At 41.8% G+C, this 21,003-nt stretch overlaps 1 protein-coding gene across 10 annotated transcripts in view; it reads left to right on the top strand.

Annotated features, from left to right (window-relative positions):
• Positions 1-21,003, top strand: part of IKZF1 (IKAROS family zinc finger 1) — a 109,374-nt gene that overhangs the window by 32,222 nt on the left and 56,149 nt on the right. Inside the window, exon 1 of one of the 10 annotated variants that reach the window (XM_027643999.1) lies at positions 9,844-9,902. The exons of 8 other annotated variants lie outside the window; for them this stretch is intronic. The gene's annotated coding sequence lies outside the window, so the exon portion shown is untranslated. Of the gene's footprint in view, positions 1-9,843; positions 9,903-10,505; positions 10,730-21,003 lie in introns of those variants that run through there. One more of the 10 variants, XM_027643998.1, reaches the window with a different exon arrangement.

Below are 21,003 nucleotides of genomic sequence, written 5' to 3'. Positions count from 1 at the left end.
GGACTGCAGCAGTAATCTCCAGAGCTTTCTTTATTGCTGTTTGTTATAAAAGACATCTCCCCTTCAGATTCCTTAACAGCAACTCTCAAGTGCCATTAAACAAAAAAGGTTTTGAACAAGTGATAGAGATCACAATGATCACAATGATCACTCTGACTACAATGGCACTCTGACCACATACCTGTCATCATTAACTATAAATAAGATAGTTCAGAGAGGAGATGTACCCTCTCAGCTATATTGAAATATGTTTGCATAGGAAGGCATAAAGATAAGCTTACTTAAAATGAGTGTTTCTCCAGACTCAGGGTATTTGGCACATATGTGCAGCAAGTATCAGAAGTTATAATTCATTACCAGCTATACCCAGGGACAGTCTCCTGAGCAAGGTGGGGCCTGTAGAAGACGACAGACCTCACAGATAACAGTGTTGTTTTCTAGGGTCAAACAAGTGCACTTATTATAAAGGTATAAACTCATTATGACTTATTTAAAGTACTATTAATAGTTTATTCTTTCTGAAAATTGACAGTAACATACTTCTGGATCTTTCTAATCTGACTTCATTAGAGCTTTGTGATTAAAAAAAAGAAATAGCCAAGAGACTTTAGGAGACAGATTTAAAAGAAAATGAAAAAGTAAATCTCTATGACCAATATGTCAGTTCACTAACACAACTCTCCATTGCTTTCTGCTTTTTAGTAGACAACACTGAAATTACAACAGACTTGTTTCATTTCACCTTTGTCAGAAAATCCAATAGATATCTTCTTTTAAGTTTTTGAATCTGTCCATTTGAATTTTTAGGGAGTAACCATATGAGTAGTTGAGGAAGAGGATGAGCTGTCCATTTACCAGTCAATTATCATTTTAAATTTCTAATGTCTTCCTTGTTAAGTCAAGATTAAGACCAAGAAAAAATGAACCTATAGCTTTTTCCTACTTCTAGCTACTTTCTCAGGTAGGATCAATTTTGGCAGTAGGCCCTCAAAAGAAGCATTTGTCAACTCTTAAAAAACTTTATTAGTAAAGAAATGCCTGGTTAACAATGCTGATCTTGAAATAGATCCGGTATCTGTCTAGGCTCAGGAACATCTTCATCTCTGCCTGGGTAGATTAGGTCCTAGCTACCGTGGTATTCATCCTGTAAACAGACAGCTGTAGCACCTCCATGTAATATATGTAACGAAAAAACCCAAACCCCCAAATTCTTTGAATTTCAGATGCAATGGATAGCCAAAGGAAGTGTGACAAACCCTCTTAATTCAGATCCTTTTGTATATGCAGAAAAGTTTTACTCCACTTTTCCAAAACAAAAATTAATTGAGAAATTTACACTGAAGTACAGCTATAAGTTTGGAAGGGATCAGAAGGAATCAGAAGAGCTTTTTTAAATTTAATGATGTCTGAAAAACAGACATCTAATGTTTCTAATCACAGGCTCTTGACCAAAGCACCATTCTGAAGCAGGGTCAGCCAGAGCAGGTTGCCCCAGACCAAGTCCAGCTGGGTTTTAAATATCTTTACAGACGAAGACCCCACCCTCTGGTAAACGTGTTCCAATATTTGAACACACAAAAAAAGTACTTCCTTGTGTTCAGGTGAAATATCCATTACCGACTGTCTCTTCCCTATCAGTGAGCACCACTGAGGAGAACCTGGCTCCCTCTTCTTTCTTCCCTCTCATCAAGTATTTAGATACTATGATTCCCTTGAGCCTTCTCTTCTTCAGGCTGAACAGTCCCAGCTCCTGCAGCCTTTCCTCATAGGTGTTCTAGTCCGTTCATTGTATTTGTTGCCCTTTGGTGGAGTCTGCATGTTTTCTCTCATGTCTGATCAAAGAATCCTATGGATATGTACTAGTACAGAAATGATAGTGGTCCTGTTCTGAGGCATTTTAAGTAAGAGAATCACAGAATCACAGAATATACTGAGTTGGAAGGGACCCACAAGGATCATTGAATCCAACTCCTACCTGGCACAGGACATCCAAGAGTTCACACCATGTGCCCGAGAGTATCATCCAAACACTTCTTGAACTCTGTCAGGCTTGGTGCTGTGACCCTGGGGAGCCTGTTCCAGTGCCCAACCACCCTCTGTGGGAAGAATCTTTTTCTAATAATCAACCTAAACCTCTCCTGACACAACTTCAGGACATTCCCTCAGGTCCTGTCACTGGTCACCAGAGAGAAGAGATCAGTGCCTGCCCCTCTGCCCCTCCTCACAAGGAAGTCGTAGACTGCAATGAGGTCTCTACTCAGTCTCCTCTTCCCCACACAAATAATTTTAAATTTGTAACTCTGACTAAAGCATTTCTGTTCTCAGTTTTGTTGGAAATCTAGAATAACTGTTGGACTTTAAAGCACTGGGTCGGTCAGTTCATGGGACAGGAACACAGGTGATATTTGCCTCAGTTCCTATACTATCTAGGATGGATGAGGAGTTAGATAAAGAGAGGAGTAGAAAAGCCCAACTCATCAACAGATGGTTAAAGGACTGGTGTCACCGTCAGAATTTTGGTTTTTTTGACTATGGGGTAAACTCCATGGTACCTAGTCTCCTAAAATCAGATGGGATTCATCTTTCTAGGAAGAGCAAGAGGACTGTAGCGCATAAGTTGGCAAGGCTGATCAGGAGGGCTTTAAACTAGATTTGAAGGGGGAAGGGATTGAAACCGGGCTCTCCAGTGATCAGCCTAAGGACAGAAAGCCCGAGTTAAGAACAAAATCAGCAGCCCAGCTGAAGTGCATGTACACCAATGCACGCAGCACGGGCAACAAACAAGAGGAGCTGGAAGCCATCGTGCAGCAGGAAAGCTATGATGTAGTTGCCATCACAGAAACGTGGTGGGATGACTCACATGACTGGAGTGTTGCCATGAGTGGCTACAGGCTCTTCAGAAGGGACAGGCAAGGTAGGAGAGCTGGAGGGGTGGCTCTGTATGTTAGAGAGTCTCTTGACTCTGCAGAACTTGAAGTCAGTAACAATAAGGTTGAGTGCCTGTGGATCAAAATCAGGGGGAAGGCCAACAAGGCTGACATCCTGGTGGGAGTCTGTTACAGACCACCCAACCAGGATGCTGAGGATGATGGATTTTTCTACAAGCAGCTGGCAGATGTCTCAAAATTGCCAGCCCTTGTTCTTGTGGGTGACTTTAACCTGCTGTATGTCTGCTGGGAACTCCACATGGCAGAGAAGAGGAGGTCTAGGAGATTCCTAGAGTGTATAGAAGACAATTTCCTGCTCCAGCTGGTAAATGAGCCTACCAGGGATGGGACCCTGCTGTTCACAAACAGAGAGGGGCTGGTGGGAGATGTGGTGGTCGGAGGCCGTCTGGGACACAGTGACCATGAAATAACAGAATTCTCAATACTCAGGGATGCAAGAAGGGCCATCAATAAAACCTCTATGCTGGACTTCCAGAGGGCAGATTTCAGCCTGTTCAAGAGACTGGTTCAGAGGGTACCGTGGGAAACAGCCCTTGAAAACAAAGGGGTCCAGGAGGGATGGACATACTTCAAGAAGGAAGTCTTAAATGCACAAGAGCAGGCTGTCCCAGTCCGCCGAAAGGCAAGCCAGCAGGGAAGACAGCCAGCCTGGCTGAACAGGGAGATCTTGAGGGAAATTAGGATGAAAAAGAGAGCCTACTGATTATGGAAAAAAGGACTGGCTACTCAGGAAGAGTTCAGGAATTTAGTTAGGTCATGTAGAAAGAAAATCAGAGACGAAGGCAAGATTTGAACTCAATCTTGCCACTTCTGTTAAGGAAAATAAAAAGTCTTTCTTTAGATACATCAGTAGCAAAAAGAGGGACAAGGAAAACCTCCATTCTTTAGTGGGCATGGGGGGGGAACATAGTTACTAAAGATGAGGAAAAGGCTGAGGTATTTAACACCTTCTTTACCTCAGTCTTCAATGGTAGGACAGGTCTCTGTGAGGACAGCTGGTTTCTGGAGCATGTAGATAGGAATATGAAGCTGAATAGTCCCCCCGTAATCAAAGAGGAAACAATCAGCGACCTGCTGAGCCACTTGGATCCTCAAGTCTATGGGACCAGATGGGATCCACCCAAGGGCGATGAGGGAGCTGACGGAAGAGCTTGCCAAGCCGCTCTCAATGATTTACCAACAGTCCTGGCTCACTGGGGGGTCCCAGATGGTTGGAAGTTGGCAAATGTCACACCAATCCACAAAAAGGACCGGAAGGAGGACCCAGAAAACTACAGGCCTGTCAGTCTGACCTCAGTGCCTGGCAAGGTTATGGAGCAGATCACCCTGGGTGCAACCACACAGCAGCTACAGGATGGACAAGGGATCAGACCCAGCCAGCACGGGTTTAGGAAGGGCAGGTCTTGTCTGACCAATCTGATCTCCTTTTACAATCAGGTGACCCACCTGGTGGATGAGGGGAAGGCTGTGGATGTGTCTATCTGGACTTCAGCAAAGCCTTTGACACCGTCTCCCACAATATACTCCTGAAAAAACTGGCAGCCCATGGCTTGGACAGGGGCACTCTGTGCTGGGTTAGGAACTGGCTGGAGGGTCGGGCCCAGAGAGTGCTGGTGAATGGGGCTGCATCCAGTTGGCGGCCAGTCACTAGTGGTGTCCCCCAGGGATCAGTGTTGGGCCCAGTTCTGTTTAATATCTTTATTGATAATTTAGATGAGGGGATTGAGTCCATCATTAGCAAATTCACAGACGACACCAAGTTGGGAGGGAGTGTCAACCTGCTGGAAGGCAGGAGGGCTCTGCAGAGGGACCTGGACAGGTTGGAGAGTTGGGTTGGTTCCAACGGAATAAGGTGCAACAAGGCCAAGTACTGGGTCCTTCACTTTGGCCACAACAACCCCCTGCAGCGCTACAGGCTGGGGTCAGAGTGGTTGGAGAGCAGCCAGGCGGAAAGGGACCTGGGAGTTTGGATTGACAGGAAGCTGAACATGAGCCAGCAGTGTGCCCAGGTGGCCAAGAAGGCCAATGGCATCCTGGCCTGGATCAGGAACAGTGTGGCCAACAGGACCAGGGAAGTGATTCTGCCCCTGTACTCAGCACTGGTGAGGCCTCACCTGGAGTACTGTGTCCATTTCTGGGCCCCTCAGTTCAGGAAAGATGTTGAGGTGCTGGAGCAGGTGCAGAGAAGAGCAACAAGGCTGGTGAAGGGACTGGAGCACAAGTCCTATGAGGAGAGGCGGAGGGAGCTGGAGTTGTTTAGCCTGGAGAAGAGGAGGCTCAGGGGAGACCTCATCACTCTCTACAACTCCCTGAGAGGAGGTTGTAGACAGGTGGGGGTTGGTCTCTTCTCCCAGGCAAGCAGCAGTAGGACAAGAGGGCATGGCCTTAAGCTGCGTCAGGGGAGGTTTAGGTTAGACATTAGAAAGAAATTCTTTACAGAGAGGGTAATCAGACATTGGAATGGGTTGCCCAGGGAAGTGGTGGATTCTCCGTTCCTAGAGGTGTTTAAGATGAGGCTGGACGTGGCACTTAGTGCCATGGCCTAGCAACTGTGGGGGTAGGGGATCAAGGGTTGGACTTGATCTCAGAGGTCCTTTCCAACCTGTCTGATTCTATGATTCTATGATTCTATGACTTCAGTAACTGTGTGTAAATGGAAGTTAAATTTTATGTATGTTCTATGTAAAACCAGTTACAAAAACATAAGCATAAACTAGACATCAATTAAAACAGCTGAAGCTCTAGTTCTATCCTAGCTGAGGCTGTTGTTGCTGACTTCAGTGCCTTAGTCTTCTGTAGTCAGAACTTACTTATTGTAGAAGGAAAATGTGTCCTTCCCCCCTGACACCAAGTTATTACTGTATGTAACCAAGTCCTTGACAAGACTGATTAGCCTGTGATCAAGAATGCCCCATTTTGCTCAACAGACTAGGCAATTCATGTTGCCTGAGAAGACAGCAACAGCTTGTGATAAAATGACACCTATAAACCAGCATCTCCGTGCACTATCTAAACATAATTAGCAATAATTACAGTGTGTCTACCCTATGAAATGGGAGTGCTGGTGTGGCTGGTTCCTGTCTCCGTCATACTTGTCCTGTAGACAGACCCACTGGCCAGCTGTTCCTCCAACAGATTCTTCAGGTTACCAAAGCCACCCAAGCGAAAATGCCAATCAGCCAGCAAAATGAGATAACAGGCTGGATGTGAGTGAGAGCTCCAGAATTTGTCCTTGGTCTGTGATTAGCTTTGGTCCAGATGTGACCATAAGCAGGAAATTTTAGAAAGGATGCTTTTCAAACAGTGATATGACAGAATGTGTGGGACTGATGATGTCCTTGGTATGCTCCTTCCCAAGTGTTTTGTGTATGTGTGCATGCATGCTCTCATACAAGAGCAAAGAACACCCATAACTAGAGTGTTTAGTTCCACTAAAACTGTAAATACATATAAACTTGAGATGCTCCTTGTTGAATAGCAAATGTGATTCAACTTCATGGTTACACATCAGTCAATCAACAGTCATACAATATGCACCTGTCCTTGACGATAAAAATGACTGCATGACAATGCAAAGAGGAAAATTATGTGAACAGACCGATGGGAAAAAAAGATTTTAGTGGTGATATTTCCCATGATGTGTCAGGAGAGGAAATCATGGAATTTTGAGATGCTTTTGAGGTAAAAGCCTTAGAGTTTTACTAAGAGGTGACAGAGTTCTTCTTTAAAGTTAAAAAATCTGAGACTACAGTTTAATGGATCAAAGATTCTAAACAAAGAAAGATCTATTAAATGTTAGACATTATGTGGACTCAGAGCAACGAGCTGTATTTCCTATGTTGTCTTCAAATAGCTGCCAACCAACCGTTTAGTGTGAGGTCCATGATATTTTCTTAAGCACTTGTGGCACTGCAAAGTGTGAAGAGCCTTCTTGAGAGCAAAATAGTCCTGTGGGGGGATTTCTCAGGTGAGAGAACAGCAGTGATAAGGATTGTGAAACAACCTGGTCATACGTAGCATTATAGTAGAAAGCATGGTTTGAGGGAGATTTCTGGCTGTAGAAGACAACATCCATTACCCTTTCGAGCCTCTGGAAATTTAACATGTTTCTAACAAATCTTCACTATCCTCATCTTGATCAGAACTTGTGTTCTCCAAACTGAATGGGAACTACTCACCCAGTAGGTTCACAATCCCGCAAGCAAAGCCTCTGGACACTCTGCCCAGGCAATTCTCTGAATAATTAAACATAATTATTTTGGTGGAAAGGCGAGAGAAGCACCTGCCTGGCACACTCCAGCTGTTGCACCTAATATGCACGCTCTGTGCTTAACACTTTTTTATTGGTTCTCAATTTGCAAAAATTTTCTGCTGTACTTTTGTATTTAATTATCAGCACCTGTCTGGTAATGGACTGAAGCAGCACGAATGTGGCATGCTGACTGTTTTGAGGATTCTGGTTGGTTAGACCACTGTAGAAAGGAATAAATGGTAAATGATAATACACAGCAATAGAAATATAGTACCTCCTGAATTAACAATTTCTATTTGTATTTAAGAACAAATCTGAAGGAAACCATTCACTATGGAGCCTTGTTAGATGCTTCCCACTGATAACAATGGAAAAGTCTCTTAAGTAGATTTCGCCTGATATAAGATTTAGCTGGCAGTGAATTAGACAACTGTAAGGCCACTCTTTTTTTTTTTTTTTTTTTTTTTCCATACCTCTCTCTACCTTATATCCTTTACAACCCACTTTGGTTTATCCAAAATTCCCGATAATGTCAGTAGAAATAGTGCAAGAAAAGGCTTGTAGAATCTGGCTCCTCAGGCGAGTGCTTAAGTGTATATCTGTAACTATCCCTTAACAGATCTTTCCAAAGTAGTTCTGGGCTTGGTAAGCATCACTGGGACAGTGGACCTCCCTTCAGAATGCCCACTGCTGTTCTCCCAGCAAGAAACTTGCTGTACATGAGAGCAGTCTGCCACCAGTGAGCTCAGTGCTGCAGTGGCTGTACTGATGCTCCTTCTCCAGGGCTTCAGCCTTAAAAGGATCTTCCACACCATCTACTAAGTGCAGAGAGCTCCTACGAGCTGTTAACAAACCTAAATGCAGTGGGTTGCAGAAGATCCTTTACAATTCACAAGATTGGACTTTAGCAGGCTCAGCTCACACACGTCTAGCAACTCAAATCTGGCCTTAACATTTGTATCAAACGTTTAACGAGACATCACGGCTTGTGCAGTGTGAAACCTGCATTAAAAAAACACATGCCAAATCAGTTCCCCCTTGGTGCGCTACAGTGCAGGGGCCCTATGGCAGCTGAAGCACAGGAGAGCAGCAAACAGCTGCTGCAAGAGCCATTCCCCAGTGGAGTGTTGGTCCTTTTACTTCAAAATATCCAAAGGCATGTATCTGTGGAAAGTCACTGTGTTTCCTTGAGTTAACCAGCTTCTGCTTTTGAAGAAGGTGTGACCACCTGTATTCCCATTCCTGCTGAGGCTGAGCTCTTTGCAATTTGCTGGAGAAAGGTACTATCTGCTAAGTACATGGTGGCACCTTTTAATGGATCTTTTTGCGGATATTTTTAAAATATCTTTCTTTTTACTGCCAGGGTGTGATTCCACTGGCCAAATGCACTTGAATCCCTGCATGCAAACCTGCTGGAAGACATGGGGGTCTTCTGGAATAAATATGAGGAGAATTTTCCTCCAAGTTTCAACACTATCAAATCCATAAAGTCTACTTATAAGTTACAGTAGAAAGAGGGTTCTGCATCTCTTTAAAGACACAGTGTGAAAAATAAATAAAATTGAGAAGCACAAGGTATACCTGGTTCATCTCAAACATATCCAGATACTACCCTAGTTTGTGAAGAACCCAGCAATCACGTCTGCAGAGCCTCTCTGAGGGAAGGAGTGACTGAAAAAAATCCCGAGGTATAGTCCTGCCATTTCTGTTCTAGGAGGAGGACAACTTAGCCTCAGAGACCTAATTTTGCTGTACAGTATAAACTTTTAATAAGTAGTAGACAATTTCAAAGAGCTTGTGTTCTAAGCTCCTGATCTTTCCAATGCTTACGTGCTTGCTTAACTTTTTGCCTCTGAATTGTCCAGTTGAAGTCAATGAGATTACTAGCATGCACAAAGTTATGTCTAATTTTTTTCTCATATGGGAGCAAATATAAAGATAGGATGTGAGAAAGGAAGTATTATTATCCTCATCTTGCAGACGAGGAACTGAAGCACAGCAAAAAAAAAAAAAAAAAAAAAAAAGAGAGATCCTGATCCTCCACAGAGTGTATATCTGCCTAATTATCAAGCATGAGTAATTTCCATCAGGTTTGCCGTGCCGTCTGGTCTGAAGCATAAGCATTTCAGTGACTGTCTCTGCCACCGATTTTAAGTAAGTTGCTTAAGTTCTGGTCCGGTGGTTAAATTCAAGAGCTTAAAAAGCGCGGGACGCGAATGCCTGTGTTGAAGTACAGGAGGATGATCTGAGCCCTTAGCCTGAGCTCTGGAGCGTTACAGGTGGATGTGTGCAGCTGACGCCCTGTGACTCCCGGCCCCATCGCTGTGCCTGGCCGCTGCCCGCCGCGCTGGGAGACCCGCATGAGTCCGGTGCCGGGAGCGCCCGGCGGGGCGGCGCGGAGCCCGGACACTCTCCCGCGCCTCCAGCTGCGCGCAGCCGGCGGGGCGTCCCGGCAGCAGGTACCTCGCAAGGTAAAGCCAGTCCGACCCCGTCGCCGTCCCAGGCACGGCCTCCACTTCGGCCCCGTTCCCGCCGGGGCGGGGGCGTGCGCGGGTGCGGAGCGGGCGGGGGCCGCGCGGGGCGGGCGGGAGAGCGGGAGCGGGGAGGGAGGGACCGGGCGCCGAGCCTCCGCCCGCGGGGCAGCGCCGGTACATGGAGCGGCGCCGCCGCCGCTGCCGCCCGCCCCGGCCTCGGCGTAGCAGGTACCGCGGGGCGGGGGGTCCCGGGCGGGCACCAGCCCCAGCCCCCGGGGTGGCGGGTCAGCCCCGGGCGGCTGCGGTGCGCGGGTCAGGAGGGGTTGCCGGTAGCGTTGAGTATGAGACTGAGGAGCCCGGTCCCTGTCCTCCCATCCCATCGCATCCTATCGCATCCTATCTATTTCTTCCCCTTCTCTACGTCCTACGTCCCACCCGCTTTTTTTTTTTTTTTTTTTTTTTTTTAGTTTGGAAACATTGATCCGCAACTTGTGTGTAAATCCAGGCCTTTTTGAGTGCTTCCTTAAAATTTTAGAGATGAGTAGCCATGAGGAGCTGGCCGGGAAGGGGGTGTACATTGTCTCAAGTGCTGACCGGTGTTGCGTTTGCCTCCTCGAGTCAGCCGCAGCGCTTCGGTTCATTCAAAGCCCGAGTTCCAGTTGCTTGCGCCCGTAGTTTGCAGAGGGGAGGCAAATACGGGGGTTGTCAAAACTGTTAGGAAATATTAAAATTAGCAGCCCAAATGCGCCTGAGGGGAAAGGCTTTAGAGGAGAAGTTGCTGACTTCCGAATAGCGGTGCTACCAGAAGTTTTCCTCCTTGCCATACAGCCTGTCACAGCTGGAGGTTCTCTTTCACCCTGTTCCGCAAAGTTGCCCTCTCTGTGAAGGGACGGTTTCGCTCCGTAGTCGTTGTTAAAGAAGATGTGCATAGTTAGAAACTGTGTTTGTGAAGAAACGAGTTCCCACTGCAGCAGTCCGTTCTAAGGAAACTTTTAATTTTGTGCTTGAAGAAACCTGATTACTACTTGGATTACTTTTCTACCTTGGTTTAGAAGGTATGGTAATGCTGCCAGACTTTGTGCAAAGTATTCTGCTTTCAACATTGTTAGAAGTAAATAATACTGTGTCAGAAAATTTTGTAGTGTATCGTTGCAAATTATCTCAAAAAATGAGATTTTTGTGAGATGCAAGAATTTTTAGACTGGTATGACCACTGACTTAAACTGTATAAATTATTGTAGAGGAATATAATGTTGTTTCTTTTTACTTTTCCTTTATTTTTTTTTCTTTCTTTTTTTTTCCTTTCACTGAGTCTACTTAACACATGTTTGTGTAAGCAGTATTATCAAAGGACTTTGTGTTGGGATCGGAAGTTAGAATTAGATCTTCCTGACTACTTATATTTCTTTTCAATATCTGCATGCCACCAAAGCTACATCTGTATGTGTTTACTGTCTAGATGTCCAAAAAAACCCTAAATGAAATAAACCAGGTATATAACCCTGATTATTTTTCATGCGTTCACATTAGCAACCTATTTGCCAGACTTTAATAGTTTCGTTTCAAATTTTGAAGCTGTAATGCATTGTAAGGTCCAAATCCTCTAAAAGACGCACTGTGTTAGTTTCGGTTGACTGCTCACATCAATTGTAACTCACATGCATACTGGAGTACCATGTAGTATGACTCTCTATTAACCGTTATAAATTATCATTGAAATGTAAAGAAAAAGCATATTAATATACTGCATTTAGAAGTAGGTACTAAAATTTCTTTCAAATACTTGGAAAGACTTTATCTGGATAATCAGCTAAGCACAGGGGCACATTCTGAGTTGCTTGTGGCACTGCTCTCTCACCTTGCTGGTGAATCGCATAGTTTAACGTGTTTGGAGCCTTAGTGAAATAGAAAAATGAAGGATGAGGTGACATTCTTATATGAAAATGTAGTTGCTTCTGAATTTTCCAAACCTACATAAGCTCGTAGGTAACTGTTTATTTTTTGGTTTTTTAACTCTACTGAAGGAAATTATAAGTCCAAAAAGTGGGAATGGACTTGTTCATGTGATGCCCAGTATTCTTCTTCATGGATCAATTTAACAGTAGCATACAGTAGTTGGTACTAGATTTGTTTTCCAAAAGATGTCATTGCTTACAAGCAGAAGTTTCTTTCTAATATTGTATGCTCTGCTTTGATTTTGACTTAAAAATGTTTGTCTAAAACCAGAATTAAAAGTGCAGGATATAATGCTTACACAGACCTATGCCCTCCACCCCCTCAAGATACCTCAATCACTAGAAAAACTCTGCCAAATTTTAGTTGAATGGCTGTATGCCTTATGCCTTTATCAAGCCTTTGAAGCTGATGCCTGGGGACATAAGAAACTAAGTGTAGACCAAGTGCAGGACCAAGAGCTCTTAAAATGAGAGTTGTCCTTATCATGGCTGTCCTTTGGAGAACTGTGTGTGGGGGGAAGTGTCCAAAATACTGCAGAGCTCTGCAGTTTACTTAGTTCACATTTCTATTACCCCAGACTTGCATCCAACCTTAAAGGTTTTCTCACAAATAATTATATTGGTGACTATCTGTGTGCTCTTTTTCTTTTTCCTTTTTTTTTTTTTTTTTTGGAGTAAATTATACAAAGCTCAGAACTTGATATACTGTAAGTTTAGAGTGAAAATAGAAATAGAAATTTTATACCTAATGACAAGGTAAATTTAACATAAAAAACCAAGGAGAAATCAGGTTTATCCACTGAGTGAGAAGACTGACCAGATGGAAGTCAATGGAAGTCCAGTGCTGGTCATCCTCAACAGCCAGGATTTCAAACCTAATGCACTGATACCTGCAAGAGTCCTCTACCTACTGGGTATGACTTCCAGGTGAAATGACAGGAATGCAGAGGCATAATGTGAAATTGTACTAGCTGTCCTAATTCAGTCAGAAAGCACTGGTGGACCCTGGTATTTAAAGAGGTAGAAAGATCACTGATCTCTCTGGGCCAATGTAATAATGGGAAGACAGGGGAGAAGACTCTTGTTTCTTTGCCCTTCATGGCCACAGTAACTGGAGAAGCTTAGACACTGTTCTTCTGTGCATTGTTTATCCTAGCAGAGTATTTCTCAGGGTGGCTGCTTAACTCCAAGTGAGCAGAGTTGGTGTATTTTTAGTAGGTCCCATACTCAGGAGTTGCAGTAGAGACAAGCTTGTCATACACCTCTGACTTTTCACCTCTGCTCCCGGCTACCAGTGCTTCCTCCAGGAATGATCTGGTTGCTGGTTGCCTTACACAAGCATGAACAATACCTTTGTCATTTTTGTTACATGCAGTGTACAGTAAAAAAATGCAATAGTCTCCATCTCGGCATTACTATAGTAGTTTTGCTTTCTTTTGTAGTCCTTAATACCAAAAACCTGGTCTGCCTGCCACTTCCACTGCATAGCAATGCAGAAATGTAACTGGAGAATCAATCCACAGAATTTTACAACAATGCAAAACTTCTTCCTCATCATTAAAATTGGATAATTTCGAAAGGAAGCCAAAAACATTTCCAGGCATATTTTATTTGAGCTTAGGTACTTCTTACACTAACACCACAATCTTGCAGAAAACAAGGAAATGGGTCCAGTCTGTATTTCAGCAACAGAAAACAAGGGCATAATGAATCCTATGCTGTTCTGGCAGATCATTTTTGGCAACGTTCTCTTAAAAAGTCCAGAGGATATCGAAAGTCATGGATCATAGGCTTCTTGTGTGGCTCTTTGTCAGGAAAACTTCCACTGAAAACTTGTGTGATTTTTTTTTTCCTTCTGTTTTATGTGCAAGAAGAGCTGAGTCCATTGTGCATTTTATTATTTTTTGGTCAAGATTCACATATGTACTTGATTACATTTTGACCAGTCATTACTTTCTACTGTTATTAAAAGTAATAGAATTAGACCAAAGAAAACATAGTAAAGTAGTAGAATGTAGTGTAGGAGTAATGGGATTTTTGGAAAAAGTTTTCATCGTTATGAGAGTACGGCAGGATGCTCTGCTGGCACTGTAGTGGGCTACCCTGGAATTCCCCTCCCAAGTGACAAACTCCACTTTTCCAGCAAGTATAAAATCAGTCAGAAAGAAAGAAGAATACCAGGAATACATTATGTCACTTGAGGAGTGGAAGGTAAGAGCTCTGTTCATTTTTTTCTGGGACTATGATTCTTTAGGAAACCTTTTGAATGCTTGCAACTCAGTGCAAGAGTCAAAAGAGAAAAGACCTCTTCCTCACTGGCATTTTTTCTATAATACGAGGATTATTTTCGCTCCCCGTCCTAACGCTGGAGGGGAACAGCATTTAGATATGAGTGTGAATATCATCTGAAGCAAGGCAGGCAGCCTCAGTCCTGTCAGCTTTATGGCAATTTTTAAATGGGAGGCTACTTTAAATATCTTCCACTCATCCAAAGTAGCTGCAATTTTATCTGCCTGGTGGCTATCCAGCAAAAGGAACAGACTTCAGCTGGGAAACTCCCTGCTTCCAAGGTGAGCTGTGGCTTTTTGTCCCTATGTCTGTAATCAATACATAAACCTAACTACAACTTGGAGAGTTTTGTTTACTCCCTAAATTTAAACAGAATTATGTTAGTACCACAGAGTGCGTTGTGATGTGTCGTTATTACGATGCAACAACCTCTGTGTTACCCTTCTCCTTTAAGACACACCTTCCTCCGTACTTTAAGCTGGTGCACAAGAAGAGATTACAGGTTTTTTTGCACTAAGCAGGTTATTACCAACAGCGACTGCAAAAGTTCTGAGAAGATACATGTATGTTCTTAGCTTTATTTACGCTGTTGCAAGTTCATGGGAGTGGGATAGTGCAGGTTCGGGACCTGCATGGCACGCTTGTGCTTCTTGTATAAATGCCTCAAAAGGCCATTCAGACTGCAGGTGTTGATGAGCAGTCACAGTGAAATGATCATATTTTTTAAGCAATGGGAACTGTCCGCTTCTTTTGGTTATTTTGCTTATTTCATGTGAAAGATTTACATTTCTTCTTCTGATCCCAGTTGCTCTAACTTTCTCAGTAAAAGAGAAACTTGCTCTGTAAGAGAGATCTGATTCCCCACTGAATTGCTTCATTTTTCCGCTTGTTTCAACTCACTGAGAACAGCAGAGCAGTTGCAATATAAAGCTGGAATTGTCCATCATAGGTTGGATCCAAAATATATGCAAAAGCAGAGTGAGTTAACTCAAATATGTAGTGTGGAGGAACTTGCTAATTAATAATTTTATGAGTTACTTTTAGGCTTATTTAAAGGGGGGAGAAAATCACACAGATGTCTAATATGCTTATTCAGGCTGGTAATTTCCTTTAATAATCCATAACAGCCTGAACAGTTTGAAGGGAAATTAGGAAGCAATTCTGTGATCATGAAGCACAGTTACTGCAACCTCCTATAATTTTGACAAATAAACTACTGATATATTGTTGAGGATACCTGGCAATAACAATTCTAGATGTAGAGGGATTCTTTTATGTTTTCTGTGTTGCATATTTAGATCTGCTGTGCTGAGGACATCCTACGCTTTTTAAATCCTGTATACATATAGATACAAAAAGCACAGTTTCTCATGTGCTGTTTGCCTTCTCTTGAGTGAGAGCCGTGGAAAAATATCCAAGAGCTCAATTTGGCCACTTGAGAATGTGCTGTGTTCTTAGATTGAGTGCCTTAATTTACACCCCTCACCTTTTATAGTCAGTTTATTTATAAGATGGAAATGTGTGCATTTTCTTTGTCATGGTGAATTTATTCCACTTTTCTGCTTGATTTTTAGTGAATAAAGGTGACAGGGTTTAATGAGTTAATAAAACTTGGCCTTAATTAGGAAAATTAGCTTCATATTTTTCTCATATTGTGGAAACGATTTATAATGACTCTGGTTGCAATTCAAAATCTTGAAGGAAAAACCTTTTTCATATTTGCAATGATATCAAGTCCAGTAATTTGCACACAAAGTCAATAAAAGAATGGATTTGTTTTTATTATCTCCTTTAGCGATGAATTGTTACATGAATATAGCTCAAGCACAGAGAATTCTAAGAAGAGCATGTATGGAAAACACAAATGGGATCCAAGATGCACTTTTTGTCATTTGTCAGTGCTTTGAAAAAGAATTCCCAAAGAATTGAGAATTACGTAGGATCTTTGAGACAACTTTTTTTACACCCTCACAATTGTTCACTAACATGGAAATTAATATTACATGTGCCAGATATATAAATGTTTCACATCTACACTGTTAGCAGAGCTCTTTTCTTGATCTTGTGTGTTGAATTACAGTGCTTTCTTCATTTTGCAGACAGGAGCTCTCCATTGAAATTTCACTGTATGCTCATAATTGTATTGTCAATTCGTGTAGTTAACCAGAATTTACACTAGGCAGGAACAGAGAAATGACTGAATAAACTAAACATCTCCCTAGACTATGTAGAAAATGCTGAATATGGAATTATTGCAGAGGGAGAGAAATTGATCCACTTAGTTTTAACCTTTTTTCTGTTTTAATACAGTCCTTTAAAAGACCTGGAGGTATTTGTTTTGTTTTTTTAAGCAGAAATGGAAGGACATTAAAGTGCATTATGACCCTCGATTTTCAGTTTTCGGAAAGGACCACCCCTCAGCTTTGTAGTTATTATTTACACTGAGCTGTGTGATGAGGTGGAAATTAAAAATAGAATTAAAATAATTCTAAAGTAGAGTCATTCACAGAGATTGTGAAGTGTAGCATATTAAATTACAATAATAAAGCTAATTATCACTGCTTGCTGAGATATTGGATGCTTTTAATTAAAACTAGTTTGTAGGATTCTAGCAGTTTTCTTCAAGTATTTGAAGATTGGTTGTACAGATTACCTTTTTTCCATGTTTAACAGTCTTCCTGTTGAATGTTCAGTCATATGTAGCACATTCGTATGTCAGGTTACAAGCCTATTTAAAAAAAACACATATAATAGGTCTTTGGTTTAAAAGGAAGCTAAATGTTAAATCCTTTTACGATGGTACCTTTATTCACCTCTTCTCTTGGTTGTTGCCTCATACTCCTTGGCATCAGTGGATGCAAGAGGCTTGGTTCTGCTAGGTCCAGACCCTCTGGCACAGTTAGAAATGCAGCTGTACTACCATTCTGCAGGTAGATGCAACTCCCAACTTAAATCCCAAAAGACCGATGACACATACGTGATGGCATATCACTCCTAACCTCTTTTTAATGTGCACGTTCTTCTGTCAGGTATGTTAAGGGCTATAGGTGTTTAATTCTACTGTGTTTTTAGGGCTGCAGCCTCCTTTTGCTTTGTTAATTTATTTATTAAACTCTGTATGTCGTGGGTAGTTGAATCTAGGGCCCATTTTAGGAGCTTTGCTTCAGTTTAGGTTTTAAAGCAGGTTGGGGGTTTATGGTTTTGGTTGCTGGTTTGGATTTTTCGTTTGGTAAAGCTGCAGCCTGTATGATGAGGAGCCAATGAGACATGTCACAGACCACAAAGAGGAGACGTGCTCACACACCAGCACTCCATTAGGGCCAGCTGTTCCAGTGACCTGCACGAGCGGTCCCTTTTCCTGTCGCAGGACAGCTTGCGTAAGCGGGGGCTGCAAAGTCAGGCCCTTCCCCAAGGTGGCTTTGGAAGCAAGGCTGGGGTTTACCTATTTGCTCATTTGTTCTATTGCAGTTAACCCAGAGCTGCCATCACTGAGGAACACATTTTCTCCTCGCTTTTTGTTTGCAAAAGCACCTGCATAATACCAGGACCCTTGTAAAAAGTTAATTTTCTGCTCTTCAAGACTTTGTGAGTGCTCATTTTCTGCTTTGAGGTTTCATGGAAAGGACCTGCCCCTGTGAGGTGCACTCAAGACAGGAATGCACCCCAAGGTGCACCCCAAGACAACCTGTCTGTCTGTTCAGCAAGGCTACACCTACAAATTGTCAGGAAACATGCAGCTGGATGTTGTATATGTTTGTGGGCTCTTTGCAGCACCAGAGGTAGAGCTACCTGTAGATGGAAGGACAGCTCTGAGTTTAGGTGTGCTGGTGTAAGTCCAGAGTGGTTCCACAAATGTCAACGTATCTGATTTCATTTCCTTACTATAAATGAGGTTTCACTATGTGCTGAGTGTGGAACACAGCTTGTCCCAGTGAAGTCAGTATATATGTAGCTTGGAAAACACAGAAGAGGTAAAAACATGGCTCATCTTTAGCAGTGGATTAGGTCATTGTACTGAATCTCATCAATGTCCCAATCTTGAGATCCTTTAATATCCTAAGAGAGCAGGGTTTGTAGGAGGACTGACATGCTTACACATGCTTTATTGAATTGATGAAGCACTGTATAAATTCTAAGCATTCATTTTCTTGAACACGGAAGTTTACTTTTGCATTTGCATTGTAAAATGGGAGATGAAATAATAAACCAAGATTTGCAAATAATTAATTTGCTATATTCTGAAAGATTAAAAAATCTTGACCTTGCAATGACTTCTTCCTATTTACACCTGGAATTCTAAAGGGTCCCAAAACCACTTCTTGTTGTAATTGACATTAGATATAAATAGAGAAGTACCTCACTGATTCACAGGGTTTCGTTATATTTTATATATATATATATATATGTATATGTATATAATATTTTGATATATTATTAGAGCATAGCACAAGTTATATTGTATAGGGAGTTGCAAGGAGGAAAATCAGTCACATGTAAATTTTCTTTGGACTCAAGGTGGGAACAAGAACAAATGCTGACTAACTTTAATCCCAAATTTTTGTGCGAGCATGGTCACTTAGGTTCTTCCTTATTTAAAACAAAATCAACATAACCTTTCAGGGGTTTTGTGTGTTGATTATTCATTATCTTAAGATTGCAATATTTTATTCTTTTTCCAAAGGATTATGATAGCTTCATCTCTGAATCTGGTATTCATAGTCTGAAGAGGAAAATGTACAGGTTAGAGTTCTTTACCTGAACAACCTTGAAGAAATAGTTTTATCTGTTTTGAGAGGAATTTTGTCTATTTTGTAGTTCTTGTAATAAGGGCCAGACTTTGAAGCTATTTGTATTCCTAAATAGAAGAATTATCTGTTATTACCTTTGCTGATCCCTTTCCTGCTATAAATGAGAGCAACACACGTTCAGCATTTGAGAGCAAGATTACTTCAGTCAGGTGCCCACCCAGCTTTTGATTTCTAACTTCAGGCTCCTAAATTAGCTGATAACCTAAACAGGTGCTACTGCATTGAAGACAATGAAGTCATACGCACATTTCTTATGCTAGTGACAAATTTGATTCATAGATAAAACTTAAACAATGAAAAATTACAAAACATCTTTTTCTTGCCAAACCGCAACAGATAGTAACTGGGTTTCATGTCATAAACATTTCTAAAACATTGTTCTTTAGAAAAATCTTTGTAAAGATTTATTAATTTACAAATTGATAACAAATAGGTGCTTTAGTGCAAATCCTCATATCCATACATAGGGCTCTCTTGTTTTCTGGAAAGTCAGTGACAATGATTCTTCAGAGAAGGAAAGCGAGGAAAAACAGGGCATGTTTTCCTATTCACACATTTAGCATATCAAAGGCAAAGGAGTAAAGTCTACTCTTAGCACTTAAAATTTAGCCCAAGACATGTTACGGTCAAGTCCAGTATGAAAAACCTTTTAACAGACACAGAACCAAAACCTATGCATGGCTCTTTGCAGAATTGGAGGGGAGGGGGGATGTCCTATCACGTATTCTTTGCTGATACAGAGCCAAAGCTGAAGTCAACTGGGATTTCGTTATTATTTACCTCATACTACAGGAGTACAGTTCTCCTCTGGGAGGGATTCAAAACACCCTGAAGAATTTTTTAAAGTTATTTTTTTTTGCTTTTATCAATTTCTTACTACTTACAGATTTTACTCTAAATTTAGGAACAATGTTTAATTGTTCTAAGTAATTATTGGGGGGGAAAAAATCTTTCTGTCATAACTTCTCCACCAGCTCTATTTTCTCTCTGTGTTTCATCTCTGAGAATTGGATTAGCTTTGCCAAATGTCTTAAAAATCACCTAAATCCAGGATAAACCCTGAAGTTGTTAGTGTGAGATCTGAGGGCAGGTGTGTTTCAGGACAACCTCACACAAAGCAAGCTAGGAGTATTCCACTCCAAAAAAAAAAAAAAACCAAAACCAAACCAAACCAAAAAACTCACAACAAACTGTACTCCAGTTTACCTCCATTAAAAAAAAACCAAACCAACCAAACAAAAGAATCCGTCCTGTAGTTTACCTCTCCATTTAAGAATTGTGAAGTATTTTCAAACTGAATTCTGCCTGATGGCAGCAAGAGGCAGGAAGGAGTACAGCTCGGAAGTGTGCCGTTTAAGTTGTAAAAATGCTGAATGTAAGGCTTGTCATGCCAAAGGGAGGGAAATTCAGGAATACAAAATAGAAGAAACTTTCTCCTTTACACATCCTCCCCTTGTCACTTCTAGTCCTGCTGAAGCCCTAGCAATAGGGAGAAGGCAGGTGCAGTAGGAATAAAGTGCCCTTCATGAGGGTGACTCCTTTATGATTGGTATTTTCATGGCATGTTTCATTTGGTTGGTTAGGGTTCACTGTGCTCTGTAAAAAAATGTGTAGTAATCAACTGATTAACAGTAGCCTGGTGACCCTTGAAGGCAGTAAAAGATGCACAGGCATTTCTTTTTTTCTTTCTTTGGGTTCAGTCATACTCTCTGAAGAAATAGGCACTTGTACCATACCACCTGCCATAAATACACCATGTTTCCAGTAACTGAGCAGGCTACAATTATAGGGTTTTCCCTCCTGCAAGAGAAGCTGCATTTCCCACTTATTACTTCATTAAAAATGGTCCTATTGAAAGCTCTTCAGTCCCATAGGAACTAATGCAAATCGTTGAGTGGAAGGTGGCTTTTTGTGTTTTGCATGGCTGCGGTAATTTCTGAGAATTATGTATAGACATTAAATGAATTGTTTGTCTGGAATTAAAGTTTAAGAGCAGAATAAAGAAAGACAGGGCATTATTGGATATTAAGCAGTGTTATGGTACATGTTAGATGTTCCGTGAGAATACACAACTTTTTTTTGCAAACTTCATAGACCAAAATCTGTTCCACAACCTATCTGTCTGCAGCCCTCGGGTCTACACGCTCTCTTTTTGCAAGTCTAGTGTGGACCTGGTGAGAAAGCCAGGATTTGTAATGTGGAAGGGGGGGCAGCAGTATATTGGATCCGAGATGTACTGTTGACATTTAGAGGCAAGTAAGGAGACCATAAAATGAA

Source organism: Corapipo altera, unplaced genomic scaffold (assembly GCF_003945725.1).
Source record: "Corapipo altera isolate COAL_440 unplaced genomic scaffold, ASM394572v1 24b, whole genome shotgun sequence".
NCBI classification, from domain to species: Eukaryota; Metazoa; Chordata; class Aves; order Passeriformes; family Pipridae; genus Corapipo; species Corapipo altera.
Note: the sequence above shows the minus strand (reverse complement) of the source record. Positions and strands in the feature narration are given on the sequence as shown.